The sequence below is a fragment of the Rhipicephalus microplus genome, chromosome 9 (genome assembly GCF_043290135.1).
Source record: "Rhipicephalus microplus isolate Deutch F79 chromosome 9, USDA_Rmic, whole genome shotgun sequence".
Taxonomy (NCBI): Eukaryota; Metazoa; Arthropoda; class Arachnida; order Ixodida; family Ixodidae; genus Rhipicephalus; species Rhipicephalus microplus.
Window position 1 is genome coordinate 65,204,636 of NC_134708.1, and position 17,337 is coordinate 65,221,972.

The 17,337-nt window shown below is 45.8% G+C and overlaps 1 protein-coding gene and 2 non-coding genes across 3 annotated transcripts in view; 2 read left to right on the forward strand and 1 right to left on the reverse strand.

Annotated features, from left to right (window-relative positions):
• LOC142771850 (major facilitator superfamily domain-containing protein 4A-like) overlaps window positions 1-17,337 on the reverse strand; it is a 421,560-nt gene that overhangs the window by 116,068 nt on the left and 288,155 nt on the right. The window lies entirely within an intron of this gene.
• TRNAE-CUC (transfer RNA glutamic acid (anticodon CUC)) lies at window positions 2,437-2,508 on the forward strand. The gene has a single exon. It is a non-coding gene; the product is annotated as a tRNA-Glu (tRNA).
• Window positions 2,515-2,586, forward strand: TRNAS-CGA (transfer RNA serine (anticodon CGA)). Its single transcript has one exon. It is a non-coding gene; the product is annotated as a tRNA-Ser (tRNA).

A 17,337-nucleotide genomic window follows, 5' to 3' on the forward strand; every position in this document is an offset into this window, starting at 1 on the left:
AACGCACCTGTAATCAGAGAATACCTAATCACATAGAAGTAACTTGTTCACTGCATATATGTGCTAGAAAATTGAAATACGCGCAAAACAACGTAATGTTATCCTTTTTTTTTGTCATAGATTTCGTCGTTCTGCTCCCTGAAACGATAGCGTTACGGCAAGGTGTCTTCTCTTGTGTACCTGCGTGCAGCCGTCATTTCCCTTGACGTCGACAGATTCAAAACTGTAGAGAATATTTCAGCGCACAGCATAGATATGCAATGCACTGTTTTTATATAGTGCGTGCATTTATGTTTGTAGCACTCACGCTGGCGCGAATAGGAGCAGCCTCGTACTAGACAAAATCTCGAGTGATCGGTTCACTCGTAGTGAAAGAATGAACTCCGGTCTTGTTCAAACATAGTGCATCATAATCAATTTTTCAGAACTCATGAACTCCGACGAGAACTGCCAGTGCATGCAGTTTACTTACGATGTACTGTACACCAACCATGCCAGGTGGTTGTCTGTTTCGGGCATTCTTAAGCGAGTCACTGGAACTTCACTGCTGATATCAACACCTTCGCGTTTAGTCACGTTTGTGGTATGCCATCGGAGCGCAACAGGAACTACCAGCCTTCTGTAGGGCCACAATCACAAACGTGAGATGTTTCGCACACAGAGTAAGATACTGGGCAAGCGCGACCTTACCGGTTATCTCGCTGGTAATGCTAAAACACGATAGTTCCCCCCGAGATGTCCATCACCAGCGACAATTGGTAGAAATAGATAGCTTGTCGTTTGAACGTTGAAGGAGATGCTCTTTCGTGGCTCAGTGGCTAACACCTCGCACTCACAATTCCGAGAACCGACGTTCGATTCCGAGCGCCGGAATATTTTTCCGGATTTTTTTTTTCTTTCTGGCGTTTTCATATATAAATACGTATACATACACGGTCCTTTATGGAGATGCCAGTGGTAAAGTCCAGCCGCGAGTATGCAGTGCATATATTTGCTATCGCAATAAAAAGATTCCGTCAACGGGAGTCGAACCCACGGCATTTTGAGAATTATCAACAAAGGGCGGACACGCCACCCACTACGCCACGGCCACGTACTAGAGAATCTTTTATACTCAACACTGTCTTCCCACTGTGCTCTTCATAAAGTAATTATTGTATCGTGACTGCTACATGAGCGATTTGCTTTTTAACGCGCCATTTCTATGCGTCGGTATCATTAGGTGTGTTCCCACTAGGATAAGTGAAATTTTTTTGTGTGTGATTCATTTACACAACTCCAGGTGTCCAAATTGTCCCTATACTGTCGACCTCGCCAATAGCATCCATCCATACCAAAAGTAGCTGTGCGTCGCCTGGCTGTAAATCCTTATTATGCATTTACGTATAGTGAACTGTAGGATAACTTACGCTCACCCCACAAGATATGCGGTATGCCAACAGCATAAATGCTACACGCGTTGCGTATCTCTCTAGTCGGGCAGGGGCGTTCTGTGCTTTATAACATGCCGAGAGTAGGTGACCTTAGCCAAAGTTCGAAGTCCATTCAATGGCTCCTTTTCTATCACAGTGCTTTCCCTAATTCTACTGTCACAGTTACCTGCCACAAGAACTATACACGCGACAACTTCTTTTGGCCCTGAAGGGAAAACTACGGAGCAAAATCACGTGCATCATATATACCGCCAGTGAAGGTAGTCCCAAAGTAGCGCCCGTATTTTCAACGTGAAATATAAATGTTCCTCCTTTGTTTTCCACGTGGAGTTATTTTAGACAAGACGCTGCTCGCCCCTTTAAGATTTCCGTATTTATTTTTGATTAATTTATTTATTTAAGGAATACTGCAGACAGTTTTTCACCATCCTAGCAGGAGAGGGTTACATAAGGTTCCTAACACAGAGGTCAAAACTAGAAGAAGTCGGAGTGTGCACGCAGTCGGAAGGCATTGAATTCCAGTCTTCAATGGTTCTTACAAAAAAGAAGTACTTGAATGTGTTACTTTTAGGAGCATATGGTCTTACAGTTTTTGAGTGATCTAACCTTGCTGAGCGCTGAGGAGGTGGCAGAATGTACAATTCTTTATTTAAACCAGATTCATTGTTGTATAGTTTATAAAAGAAGACTAACCTTGCAATTTTTCGCCTACATTCCAGTGGTTCCAGCTCACATTTATTTAACATTTCAGAAACAAAGGAGAGGCGCCTAAAGTCTGAAGAAATGAACCGTGCGCGATTTTAATTGATCTGTTGTAACTTCGCGTTTTTGAACGTGTGAAAAAGTTCCGCCTTTTTACGTGCACCTCAAACGCTAAGCGTCGTCTGCGTCTACATCAAACGCTGATGGTGTGCCCTTGTCACTTTCCACAGCGTTACGAGACGCGCGCCAAAGCGGACCACTTCACGTAGGGCTGCATGTCAGAAACTCCGCCTCCATAATATCCAGCGTGGTCTAGTGGCTAGGAAACCTGGCTCTCACCCAGGAAACCCGGGTTCGATTCCCGGTGTTGGAAGCGGGCGGTCGCATGGTGTAATGTTTAGCACTCTGGACTCGAAATCCAGCGATCCGAGTTCAAATCTCGGTGAGATCTTCATTTTGCCCCACCACGGTGGTGTAGTGGCTAAGGTACTCTCGGTTGCTGACCCGCAGGTCACGGGATCAAATCCTGGCTGTGGCGGCAGCATTTCCGATGGAGGTAGAAATGTTGTAGGTCCGTGTACTCAGATTTGGGTGCACGTTAAAGAACCCCAGGTGGTCATAATTTCCGGAGCCCTCCACTACGGCGTCTCTCATTATCAAATAGTGGTTTTGGGACGTTAAACCCCACAAATCAATCAATCCGCCTCCATAGTTTTCCTTCCAGCGCCAAGAAAAGTTGTCGCCGAGTATAGATCAAATATTCTAGTTTACTATAGCGAGGACGAAGGAGCGTAAGGGAAACGCTTCATTATTAGTAACGGTATGGTGGCAGTTTATCATGCCCCTAGTAAAATGGCCGCCACAGCCGCCATCTTGCCGTAGGCACGGCTTCCCTCCTTGGCTATAGTTTGCATTCCAGCAATATATTTGAACCTCCTTGGTGAGGACCAATGGCGCAGCCGTGTTGTCACAAATCGCCACGCTGGCTTCCGGGCGAGAAGCGATCTTTTCTGGTTTTACAGAAACACGTGATGCGACAAGCGGCGGTGACGGATGGGCCTCTGCGACAGCAAATCTTGTCGCTCACCGCTGTCGTTTTTTGCGGTCGCGAGGAAATCACGTGCATGCGTTTAGGCAACGCCTCCTGAAAAAACTATGCCTGGAACGTCGCTCTTTTTCCAATTCGGAGCTTCCTGCCAGCAAAAAATCTCGGAGGCCATGCCTCCTGCCGTGTGTTGCGACCGTCCGCCGCGTGGAACCGCTCGCCTCCGTACCGCACAGTCACGTGACATTACCTCACCACTCTGTCACGTGACGTCACAGCTGTTCGGAGGCCACTGTGCACGGAGAAAGGAAAGGTAAGGAGAGGTCCTGACGTCACTCGTTGTGAAGCCGCTATGAAGCCGGAAGTCGGCCATATTAACTAGGCAAATTCTCCTCTCTTGTTTACATATGAATGCGAAGCAGAAGGCGCGACTCCCTCCCTCTCTGTCTCAAAAAGCACGTGGCTTGCGCGCCGCGTGCTCTGGTGCTATCCGAAACCAACGGAACGGATTTCAACACGCTGTCTTGCCGCGATATGGTTGACGAAATCTCTGCGTATGGCTGTTGTACTCTTGCACTGCCGGCGTTTACGATAAACACGGCAAGTTGCAGGTTAAGCTTTTTTTTATTTGATGTGTTCTTTGTGAAAATAAAGATGATATTTCGGACATTGCCACGCGACGAACCAGGCAACGAAATTTGTACAGCTTCTTTCAGATTACTTTTTCCCCCTTTTGCGCTTCTCTTTAGGCTTTATGAAATTTTCGGCCAGGCTGTGGGCTAGACACAACGATAAAAAAAGAAAAAATGTATTCCCTGCAATAAACACGGAGGTCCGTAATTATGCCAGTAAAGTCGGCGTCGGTGGAGCTTGTGTGCGTGGCAGCCCGTTGAGTTTGCGCCGGCCTCTTTGTTTTCGCCCCTCTTTTGTCCGACGCGCACTGGTTCCTACGGGTATCCCAAAGGCCATGATTTCATTAGGACGAAAGCAGCGAAGACCACCTGAAAGCGCATGGGAACACGTCTCCAGTGGGATTCACGCACACTTGTAGCTATGGAGAACGGACACCAAGATCGCCTTAGGGCGAAAGGTGGGAAAGTTAGCCGAAGGAATGCGTGAGAAAAGACCAACATCACTTGGTCAACATCGTTCGAACGGCTTTGTCAGCTTCTGAATGCACAAGCACGCGCATCTAGTGAAGTGCACCTAGTTACCTTGTGCAGGTGCGCGTAGATATTTTAACGAGTTTTGCTACAATACAGACAATATTGCGGAAAGCGAGACAATATTGTGAAGAGGGAGCATCGTAAGCGAAGCAGAACAGGAACTTTAATGCGCAGAAGCATGCGGTAACTGTACAGGACCATGAAAAGCAAGATTAGATTACAGTCTTAATAAGGGCCTGTGGACCGCAAATGCATCGTCCGTTGTCATAAGAAGCAACACCGCATAACTGTCCCTAACCTGCAAGGCATTCATTGAACGAATTCTTGAGCACAGTCGTTATCTTCTATGATGGCTCTTCAGTATAATTTTGACGGACACTGCAAATTCAAAGTACGTGTACGCGCGCTCGTTCCATGGTTTCTAGTTCAGACACCTGGTTACAACCACCACCGGAGGAATATCGCGTAGCTAACAATGCGGCACAAAGAATGGATGCTGTCAAACACCTGCAGTACGCAACAGTTAGGTGCGAGGCCCATGAAAACGCGCACACCGCCGCTGGACCGCCTGAACGGTGCCGCACCGCATCACATCAAAAATAACAAAACGCCGCCATTGTGCCCAGTGAGTACGGCCACGCGTCACGTAATTTCCGCCACATTTTTTTACGCCCTGCGCCGGCAGGGCATGCCCTCTCCTTACCTTTCCTTCCTCCGTGCCACTGTGAGAGTATAGCTGCGTTCGCAAAGGGTGGCCGCCAAAGGCGTTCGCCTCCGTAGCGGAGGGGGAGGGTAAAACCCTAGGGTAGGGCGGCGCGTTTGCGGCTCACGTTCCAGGCATAATTTTTCTAGGAGGCATTGGTTTAGGGCTTAAGAGTCTCGCAATTTTATTCGCAGCCTCTCCCAACGCTGTGCGTGAGCGTTCATGCTCGTCTCGCACATGCGTTTACAAAGGTCAAAGACAAGCGCGAGACGCGCGTAGTGAATGCTGACCGAAAATCTTTGCATAGCTTCAACAGCGTTGCACGCGATCAGGAACGTTAGTCATAAGAATGGAGGTATGTCACTAATTATCAACGTGGGTGCGTTCACGTTAAACCACGCTATAGCTGTCAAACCTCAAGAATTGTTTTGAAAAGTGTTACTTCAATGTACAGTAAACATTCAACTACTTCTGCAGAGACAAGTTTCACTTGCGAGTTAGACCGATTCCAATAAAAAAGGAACCAACCATGTTTCTTTAATCACTCGCGTTGACAACACCGCAGTCGATGTCGGTGAATAAAATACCTTTACCTTAATTAGTCCCCAAGGTACCTCCTGCTGTCGCGATTGAGTGTACCTCTTTGCCACATTTAGTGCTTGTTTCCACTTCTGTTTGCGTGGTGCGTAAATGAAAAAAAACAGCAAAAAAACAGTAAGTAGATTGAAATCCCGTGCAGTACTACTTTATCAACGAATATTAGCAACCAGTAAATGATGCTGTTATGATGAAAAAAAAACACTTCTTTAGTAATTTCCAGTAGTTTTTGAAATAAACATTTGAATGCAAGAGTGATTTCAATATTTGCATGAAAAGCCATACTGTTCACAGATTTTCTTCAAGCGATGATTGTGGGCAGAATAATTTCGGGAACTCGTTCCGACAACGAGGTTTGCGTTGATAGTCCAAATCTTTTTCCCGCCTGAAAAGGGCGTTACTTTTTTCTAAGAATTGGGAAGCTTTGATACGCTCCATGACTGAGTACACGGGACGGCTTTAAGCTCTCCCATAGTAGAGTACCCTGTGCTCTAAATCGTTACCCCCTTTTTCTAATCCCCCCCCCACACACAACCGGGACGGCTTTAAGCTCTCCCATAGTAGAGTACCCTGTGCTCTAAATCGTTACCCCCTTTTTCTAACCCCCCCCCCCCGTGACGAACTTTCGTAGTATTCCCAAGGGACGGCTTCATGCTCTCCCATAGTTCAGTACTAAGTACTCGAAATCGTTAAACATTTTTTTCAAAACACAACACTTTCGCCCGTGGCTTCATCAAGCGTAACGCCCTCTGGACGGCGGTATACTCTCCCACAGTGGAGTGCCTAGTACTTTAAATTGTTATCCACTTCCCTAAACGCAGACGTCTTCACTGCGTGCTGGGACAGCTCCCATGGTACAGTACACTGTACTTTAAATCGCCGAGCATATGTTCTAAACACACAGCGGTTGTCATCTTTGCGTGTGACGGCTTCCCGCTCTCCCATAATAGAATAAGTGACAGCTATTCTAAATCACCGAACACTTCTAAACAAACCCACATGAGGTCTTTAGATTTGGAACGGCTCTTGCCCTTTTGTAGGATGTACTCCGAATCGCTAACAACTTTTAGATGCGAAGCAGCTATTTCACTAGCCTGTGAAACGCTCTCCCTCCGTGCGTTCGTACGAACGCGCCGCAACGCGCTCCCCTCGCCGCAGGTGTTGGAGCGGTGCCAAGTAGGTCACGCCGCAGCTGCGCGTTGACGTCACACTCCCCTCGCCTGCCGCGCACTCACCAAGCGCCCGTAGCTGACGCCTCATCCATTCGGCCACAACGCATTCTGCTACCTCTGCTTGCGAATCTTCTAGCGCTCACCACAGCACCCGCGCTAGGCGCCATTCCACCTGACGAAGCCACCTGTGTGCAACGCTGCTGCTTCGCATCCCATCAGGGTTCCCTTTGGGAAGATGGTGTGAATTTTTCTAATCACAAGTGATATTTTATGGTGTGACTCATTTTCTGTGGAGTATACTGGTTATCTGAGCGGTTTAATGCTCCCCTATGGTAGAGTATAAAGTACTCTGAATCATTAAACAATTTTTCTTAACACAAGTACATTATGATAGCCCCGGCGCGGTGGTTTAGTGGCAATGGGCTGCTGACCCACTGGTCACGGGATCGAATCCCTGCGACGGCGCTGCATTTCCGATAAACGTGGAAATGATGTAGGCCCGTGTGCTCAGATTTGGGTGCACGTCAAAGAACCTCAGGTGATCGAAATTTCTGGAGCCCTCCACTACGGCGTCTATTATAATCAAATTGTGGTTTTGTGACGTTAAACCCCAAATATCAATAATCAGTCAAGTACATTATGATAGAAATCGGACAGCTCACTGCTCTCCTGTAATTGAGTAGGAAGTGCTCGAAATCGCTAAAACACTTTTCCTGAACACAATGCGGAATTTCATGGGCGGTCTAAATTTGAATACACAAATAGAACGGTTGGCGCGCATTGTAAAGAGTGGGATATACGTTCCTTCATGTGTCACGTCAGTCTCAGCCGCGTTTCACAGGCACAGCATGCGAAACTGAGGTGTCAAATCACTGCGACCTTCAGAATCTCGAAGACGCGGTTGCCACTGTGAGTTCCTGAGGATTTCTCGATAATCACAACAAAATGTGCCAATTATTTTGGGGAGAGTTGTCTAAGCGATGCTTGAATGTTCCGTTCGATTGTGTGTATCGGCCGTCTATGGTTTGCGGAGGCACTGGCAGGGTGTATTTTTACAACGAAAGCGGTAGTGAGATCACAACAAGTGTACTGTATACTTGTCCGCCGCTGCCGATGTCCGTGACCAATTTCGCACGAAATAAAAAAAATGGCAGATCCCATGTACAGTGGGAATCAATGATATGCGAAGCACGGATGAGAAATGTTGATATGTCGCTTTAAAATCAGCACAACAGCACGAGGTGGAGGTAAATGATGCCTTACATGTCTTCTGTGTCATGATTATCGTGTTTGGATGTGTCATTTTTCTTAGTCATCTATTCACGTCACGTGATACCAAATTTAGTATATGTGAAGCAAGTGAAACGGCCGCGAGCTTGCTATGAGCGTGGTATGTTGTCATGTTCTTACAAGACGCGCGAGTCAGATTATCATGTATGCACCAGTCATATATTTCGCCATCCATTGACGTCACGTAACACCAAATTTGGTAAGTGTGGAGTTAGCAAAACGCCCGCGAGCGCATCATGAAGGGCCAAATGTAGCGTTGACGTGCGCGGACGCTAGGCACAGTGACGCTACGTTAGCAAAACGCGAGCACTTTATAGTCTGACACCAGGCGCGACCAGCGTTCGTCGGAGCAACAGGCGCGAAATGCGACATGCTGCGTTTCGCGCCGATGCGTTTCCCAGACAACACTGCGTCTCCCTCTTTTCGTGAATGAGGGACGCTAGACGCGCTGAAACGCGCATGTGTCAAAGCAACGCAGCGTTGCGCGCGCCTGCGAGTATATGGTGGAACCGGCGCCTGGTGTGGCAACGTCAGCGTGACGCGATGAAATGAACGCCGGCAAGCACGCGCACCGCGTCACGTCAAAATGTGTTGGCGCCTTGACTGTGGCATGTAGTCATGTTCTCACATGACACGCATCTCATGATTATCACGTTTGCACAAGTCACATACCTTCGTAATCCATTGGCTTCGCGTAATACCGAGTTTGCTACATGTGAAGCTAGCGAAACGGCCGCGAGCGCATCATGAGCGTAGCATGTATATATAGTCATGTTGCTACAAGACGCGCAACTCATGTTTATCATGTTTGCACCAGTATCACACCTTCGTCATCCATTCATGTCCCGTAATACCAAATTTGGTATAAGTGAAGCTACCGAAACAGCCGCCAGCGCATCATGAGCACGACATGTAGTCATGTTGTTACATGACATGCATCTCATGATTATCATGTTTGCACCTGTCATATACCTTCGTCATTCATTCACGTAGTGTAATACCAAATTTGGTATATGTGACGCTAGCGAAACGGCCGCGAGCGCACCATGAACGTGACATGTAGTCATGTTGTTACATGACACATATTTTAATCTTAGGGTCTGTCGCTTGTGTTCGCCATGCAATCATGCTATACCATACCAGTTTTGCAACATGCAATGTGAACGAAACCACCGCCACAGCGGCAGGAACATGAAATGTAAATCATGACATTCATGACATAGGTGTCATAATTTTCATGTTAACACAAGTCAAATGTGTTCTTCATGTAGTCATGTAATGTCGTACCAAGTTTGGTATCGATATCATTATCGAAACGGCCAGGAGAGCTAAAAGTCGTAAGCGGATAGATAGATAGATAGATAGATAGATAGATAGATAGATAGATAGATAGATAGATAGATAGATAGATAGATAGATAGATAGATAGATAGATATAAATGCTCAATGCCACCGAAGTTCGCTATGAAATGCTTCGCATTTAAAAAACATTCAGAACGGAATGGCGGAGCGAATCTTTGTCCTCTGCATGCCAGCCCAGTATTTTATCACTTTCATTATTATTATTATTATTATTATTATTATTATTATTATTATTATTATTATTATTATTATTATTATTATTATTATTATTAGTGTTTTAATACAAAGGATAGGAGACACTAATCGTCAATACGGATCAGATAACATTGTGGTAATCAGTCTTTCCTGTACAGGCAGCTTCTTATCAAGACAAAGCTGCATACTATAACAATAGAATGAAATGCGCCTCCGTTCAAGTAATCCAATCTAATTCCCCCTTCGCCCTAGCGTTGCCGTGTGGTACTTGTCGATCTGGCTTCCGCTGCTTCCAGCATTGGAAAAAAGCGTGCAACAGAGTTAGGTATACGCCGAGTGTCATCGCTCTAAGAAAATACTGACCCGCTCTCACTACGTTTCTTGTCGTCAATACTCCGTTATGCGCAACAGTCCCTAACGCAACTCTTTATTGGCGTTTATCATGACCTGTTAATAATTTGAGGAGTAGGTTGCGTTATCATCCAGGTTCGTAATCGCGAGGTCAACAACATTACGAGTGCTTCGAGTGGTGCGTTGCCCTGACACACATCATTTCGAGGCGATTAAATTGGCCAGAATAACGAGTGTCACCTTGCAGGTGTCGCGCGTGTATACGGCCACGAAAGACGAATGACTTTTCAGGATTTTTCTTTCTCTTTCGTCACATCGTCGCGTCCAAATGACCATGCCAAAACCAGCCACCGTGACCGCTTACAGCGGATGCCAAGTCGCTGACCGCTGGCTTCCGAACCCGCCCCTAATTGCAGAGTGTGTCTTTAATAATGCACCCTACACTTTCTTCTCCGAATTCGTCACCGACCAGCCAGGTTTAGCCCTACCCACAAGCAGCTGTCTGTCATTCAAACCACCCGTGAGGTCCTCTTTTTCCGAGATCAGGGCCGCAGCCAACAGGGCATTGGCTGCGCGCAGTGGTGGCAAGGCTGCAGAAGGCAACTGGGAGCTCGACGTGATCAAGGTGTTGTTCGACACGCGGAGTTGCGCGATTGTATGCCGCAGCACCGCGGCGCTCTTGGGTAATCCACACGAAGAGCCAAGGCCGGCATCTTCGAAGGGTACAGTGACTTCGGTGTTCGAGGTGGTACAGTTCATGGCCAAGGACGCGTCGACGGCGTCCCTTGGGAACCCAGCTTTGGTCGGAATCGTGGACACGGGATCCATGCCACTGAAAACGTCGACGACGTTCCCAGGCAAGTGAAACCTGTGTGACGTGTCGTGACCTGGTGCTGTGGCGTCCATGAAGTGATGTTGCGCCACCGAGTATGCCTGGACGTCGTACACGGACGGTGCTTGAAGCACTGCCGGGCTGGCTGTCGGGTACCGAGGAGGCATTTGCGCCATCCCTAGGCAAGAGGAACCCGGGCGCATAATGGTTGCCGCGAAGTATAGCGTCGCAGGACAAGTTCCCCGGAACCACAGCGGAGGGCTAAGTGGACGCCGTCCGCTCGTGGTGGGATCAATACTTTTGCCGCGATAGTCGTGTGGCGGGCTCCATCAGCGAGGAAGAGGCATGGCGTACTTCATGAAGACGTTCAGAGCTGGGGTTCGCCGAAGCCTTTCGACGAATGTACCATTTTCAGAAAAAAAGAGACAAAAAGGCAACGCCCGTTCCCTGTTCCGGTTGTTCTTTACCTGCTTCGTCTTTTTTTTACTTAGCGCTGGCCTAGCCCGAGAGAGTGAAATTCCTTTTGCTGCTTTTCATCATTACACATGTCACTTTAGTCTATCGCCGCATCTAATTTTCTTTTTTGCCAGATTTTTTTCCGGCTTGTATATCGTCTTCTACCTGTTTACAAGCGCGTCGTTCGGGCTCACACAATGTTGCTATCTATCTATCTATCTATCTATCTATCTATCTATCTATCTATCTATCTATCTATCTATCTATCTATCTATCTATCTATCTATCTATCTATCTGTCTGTCTGTCTGTCTGTCTGTCTGTCTGTCTGTCTGTCTGTCTGTCTGTCTGTCTGTCTGTCTATCTATCTATCTATCTATCTATCTATCTATCTATCTATCTATCTATCTATCTATCTATCTATCTATCTATCTGTCTATCTGTCTGTCTGTCTGTCTGTCTGTCTGTCTGTCTGTCTGTCTGTCTGTCTGTCTGTCTGTCTGTCTGTCTATTTATCTATCTATCTATCTATCTATCTTTAATTAGAGTGACTTGTTGAGCGAGTTGGTTCATTCTTCCGGTATCTTTTAGCGCGAACCCTGTAATGTTTAACCCTGTAATACGTGTGTGAGAAATCTTAATGATGTGCTCACTATCGTCTTTTTAATCATGAAGACTGTGTTTGATGAACTTTTTTCAGACTCACTCTAATATAGCGCAGTTAGCAGAGAACTAATTTAAATAGTCATTACATCACTACGACTGCAGTTTATTACGGTATGTTGAAAATGCCAGAATGATTTTTCACACAAATATTTTCTCGCTTTACACTCTTTTTTTATGCATCAATTATGTGCGGCAACTATAGTACAGTGGGCACAACGAAGTTCGTATGTCTGTGTTGATCTTATTATGTCCGCCTATCAACCCCACTGTAAGTTTCTCATCACGCTGGCTATACCCGTGTTCATTTCGTTCTTTATGCACTTCTGCCGGTGAGAGCATTGAAGAGCTCATTTTATAGAAACGAAGGTGCCTGCGTCGGCATCCTTTGTCGTGAGCAAAAAGTGAGCGTTGTGCGCTAGAAAAAAATCAAGAGTGTTGCATATAGAGCAACAATAAATATTTTCATTAAATGCTAATCAAACCCAGGCCTTTTGCGGGCCAATCACGTGTTCTATGACACAGCCACGTCACGGTGCTTGAAGCTGCTTCCAATAAAACCATATAGGAATGTAATGTAACGAGGGAAGTGTTCTTACCGTGTGTAATATTGCATGGCTGAAGCGTCAAATTGCTCTCGGTGTAAAAACATGAGAACTGTGCACTAATTAAATGCTTTAAAGGATCACTCATTACATACGCTCAGGCATAAACAATCATCACCAGGAACAGTGTGAATGAATTGTGTAGCCGCGCATATGCGCGCATTGCTTAATGGAAGCATCTAGGGCACTTCTCTAGATTGCAAAAGTATACGATAATATCATGACATCTGGGGTGTTACCTCCCAAAAACCGTGATGTGCAAACTTCAGAAGAGTGGCTTCTTGGACATCACAGTAGAATTTCGCGTGAAAATGCAGGAACAGGGAAATAATAATATATAGGTTTCCACGATATGCTTATGGGAGACACGATATATAGTGGAGGGCTCCGGAAATCTTGACCATCTCGTGTTCTTTATCATTCACAGTGGCAAAACAAAAAATGTATGATGTGGTGGGCACCGCGCCACTTCACTTTCAGTGGGTCTTTTATGAAGTGTATGAAGCAGAAACTGCTACACGCATGGACGTTTGCTAGGTTAATTTTATGTAAAATTCACTTCATTTTTTTTCTACTCTGGGGCTTGTTACAGTTTTTTTTCTTTGATTACATTAGTGAGTTAACATGAAACCACCCGTTTCTAATCATATTCAGATTCGTAAAACAATTTCATCTCTAAATTAAGGTGCCACCTGTTTCAGAAACGATCCCTTTCAGTGGGTTGCGCTTGGTCACTATGGAACAACCAACAAACAAACCAAACGTTTCCTTGCGGTACGGTTGCAGTGTCCACCGAGAGGCGAACCTAGGTTGACCATTTTTTTATATTGGCTTTGCCGTTCTAAAACTACGATACGATTACGAGAGACGCCGTCGTGGAGGGCTCCGGAAATTTTGACCGTCTGATGTTGTTTAACTTCACTCACATCGCAGAGTACACAGGCCCCTATGATTTCGCGTCCAACAAAAGCGACAGTCGCCGCCAGAATCGCACCTGCGACCTTCGGTTAAGAAACTCGGCACCTTAGCCACTGATCTGCCGACTAGGCTATAGCGATTGAGTAGTTGGTGGGAACTGGACCCGATTGCACTATTGCATTCTACTCCCGAAGGTGAATCCGAAGCACCTTCCATGATTTTCTTCCTATTTTTGCGTTTGCGTGTGTGCCTAACCTAACTCTGGCTGTCACTTGCTCAACTCAACCAGAAACGAAGCCAGGACTTCCCAGCGTCGCGAGAAAACGAGTCCGCCCACGGAGAAGCTGCTAATGAGTTTTGTTTGTATTGCCTTCGGTTGTTTCTCAAGAAAAGCGACATTGAACTCTTATCACTGTGAAAGGACTGAATGTGGTGACGTTACCTTTGTTTTTTTTTTTTAATCATGGCTGCCTAATCCTGATCAAGGAATCCCTTTTGGCGGTATATTCCTCCGCGAAGCCTAGTCTGACAAAGTTAACGGATATTTCTGCAGCCCCAGCAACTTTTCATTTTTCTTTTTATTTTTCTGTCTCGCTGCAGACAGGACGCCTAGTCCTTTCTACGGGCAGAAAGTCGTTGTCCATCCGAACCCTGGTAGGTGTCTGAGTAAGGAAGTGACGCAAGGCGTGCCACTCGAAAAAAAAAACAGAAAGAATCGAGGGACAGTAAAACAAAATTACATCCACGCGACGAGCATCGCTGATGCTGCCAACATTTGTTTGGTATTTTGTCTTCGCGTTACCCTTCCGCGGCTTAACTTTTTTCTGTTCCCTCCGTGCAAGCGGCAAGTGTCAACATGCACGCAATAGGTGACACGATTTGGCGGCGCATCTCAATAAAACAGTGCGGTAAATGACGGTTCGTATTTAAAGCAACTGCGCCCATCGTACATGTCGTTCGCCAACAAAACGAACTGCTTTTCTCTTCGGTGTGTCCAACTTCTGATGGTTTTTTTTATATGCGAAGCATTCCTTGGCAAACCCAAAGCGCTTGGAACGTATTTGCCTACACATAATGTCTGGGGTCTTATACCTACGTGCCACAACCACAATGTGACTTATGGGGCATGCCATAGTGCAAGACTCCGGATATTTCACCCCTCTGATGTTCTGCAACAGCGACTTGCATACATCAACCCAGGACGACAGAAATATTCATTGAGAAATGTGTAAAACATAATGCGAGAAATAAGCAAGGTAAATGATTGTGGCTGTCACAGATAGTGACTTCTGTATCGCAGACAAGCGGTTACATATGTACGGCTACGACTCATTCATTCTCGTAATGAATAAAAAAAACTTTCCTTTTGTAGTAACTTGTATAGATATACTTGCTTTGCGCTGCCAACAAAGGTTGGATGTCAGCTTTCTCTTTTTATCTTTTATACGCTATAAACCTACACGGCCACAGGTGTATGGAACGGCACAAGCTCTCACTAAATGACATATTTCAGGGACAGGCAAGAATAGCAGTTCATTAGTCTCCAGTAGCTACATTCTTTATTGTGATGTAAGAAAAACGAACTCTTGGTCCGCACCATAAACACATAGCAGGCAATGCCAATTACAAAAGAAAAATGAATAGGGCAGAGCCAAGTGAAATTTAGAGAGGGAAGAATGTACAGGGAAGGTGGACTCTACCCGCCGGTCGAAGCGGACAAAATAAAAAAAAGCTCTTAGGTTGATGAACAATGTTGATCTCTCGCTGCTAACACCAATAGCTACAGTCGACCACGCTCTCACTACAGCGTGCCTACCGCAGGTGTAGGCGCACGTACAAAAGAACGTATATGCGCACAACAGACTCCCTCGCCGCACGCGACAACTGTCGACACCAATAATCAGTCATCTGTTTCCTTTCTGCTTTCTTGTCTTTCGAGATGTGCCGGTGTATGGGCAGGCAAACGCGCACATTCCCCACCACCGCGCTGCCGACGGAAACACAAACAGCAAAGTGAAGTCGCTCCAGTGTACGTGCACTTATATGAAAGGGCGCTGGCGCAGCGGCGCGCGGCGGTTTCTCCCAGTCTTCCTCTCAGCCAGCCCAACCGAGGTGATCAAACAACCACCGGAGCAGCGACAACATATCAAAAGTGCAGGAAGAGTTTGTGATAGAATATCAATAATAATAATTGTTGTGGTTTAACGTCCCAAAACCACCAGATGGTTACAAGGAACGCCGCTGTAAAGGGCTCCGGAAAGTTAGACCTCCTGGGGTTCTTTAATGTGCACCTAAATCTAAGCACACGGGACTCAAACATTTTCACCTCTATCGAAAATGCGGCCACCACGGCTTTATTATTAGACTACGGAAAGGTATGAGAACCTATAGAACAACTGGAGAAACTTGTGTCTCGTCTTGCAACTCTGTAGTAGACTATATAAACCATCTCTTGTGCCACTGCCCCCGATATGAACAAGATCACCGGACTCTCCCGTGCGCCTATAGGAGACTGGATGATCGGCGTTCTACTCAACGAAATGCCTTATAAGCATGGTCTTACAGTGCATCAGCGCAGACGGTCACACGAGTCTTCTTGCAGTACCTGAAGGCAACAGCACGGAGCGACCACCTTTGAAACCCTGCACTGTGTGTGTGGTGTGCAATGTGTCACTCCTTCTTTCTCGCTTTCTCTCTCGCTTTTACTCCTTTATTCAGCTCTCTGTGTTTAGGGTAGCAAAATAGACATAGTCTAGTTAGCCTGCTTACATTCCATTCAATTGGCAATATAATCAAGTAAAGCTGCTACGTGAGCTAGTTAATTTAATGCATGACTTAATCACACCACTTCCAGGGGCTACACGAAATGGCCACTAAAAAAGACACACATTTGCGTGAAACTGCCTTATTTTTGTGTCACATGCATCCTTATGAATGACCTAATAAAATAAAAAACAAAGAAACAGTGAACGACAAAAAGCAAAAGTTGTACATCAGTTAGCACTTCATCCACGAAAGACACTTGCAAAGCTATCATGTCTAAGTTATCTGCGACCTCGACCTCTGATCAGAACGTTGCACTTGCGGCATTCATCAGTTGCAGGTTGTGTTTTTGTCCACTTCACTTTCTTCGCGTCTATACGACATTTATTACAATACAATGAAAATAGTATATTTACCACCCCCATACCTTCGTTTACCTAAATAACTACTGGTTTTCGTAAATATATAAAGAATGTCAAATTGCTACGACTGCGGATTGCTAGAACTTGAAATACAGTTGGCATTTCCCCAACACAAAGCTGTATTCAGAATTCACATCGGATATCGTAATTGTAGGGGAGTTTTTGTTGTCGCTGTATAAGAGAGTATTTATCGGGATATGTCTCTCGATAAGAGCAGATTATATCGATGCTAAAAGCCATAGCGAGCTTTTTATCACCTAAGTGCATCGTTGTCCATGTTGCTTTCCACAAGGAAGTTTTAGATTTCGACTAAATGATGCATCTCCCGGACTGAGAAGAAGATCATGACGATCCTTTGTGGTCGATCAAATCAATCACCTGACAGGCTGAAGCCGTGTCTCGAATCAAACCAGTTTTCTCGCCTTCCTCTACGTTTCCTAGAATTCTACAATCACGTAATCAAATGCTGGTAATTTAAAAGCTAAGTATAAATGAGCTCAATGTAACTTTTTTTTTCAACCTCTCCAGATCACTCAACTGCTCTTACACAATTCCACAGCATGTCCTGAAATGTGAATATCTTTTCCGAAAAGAAACCATTGGTTTGGAGCACTGCATATTATAAAAGAAAACGTGAAATGTATTCAAACGGCAACACAGTCT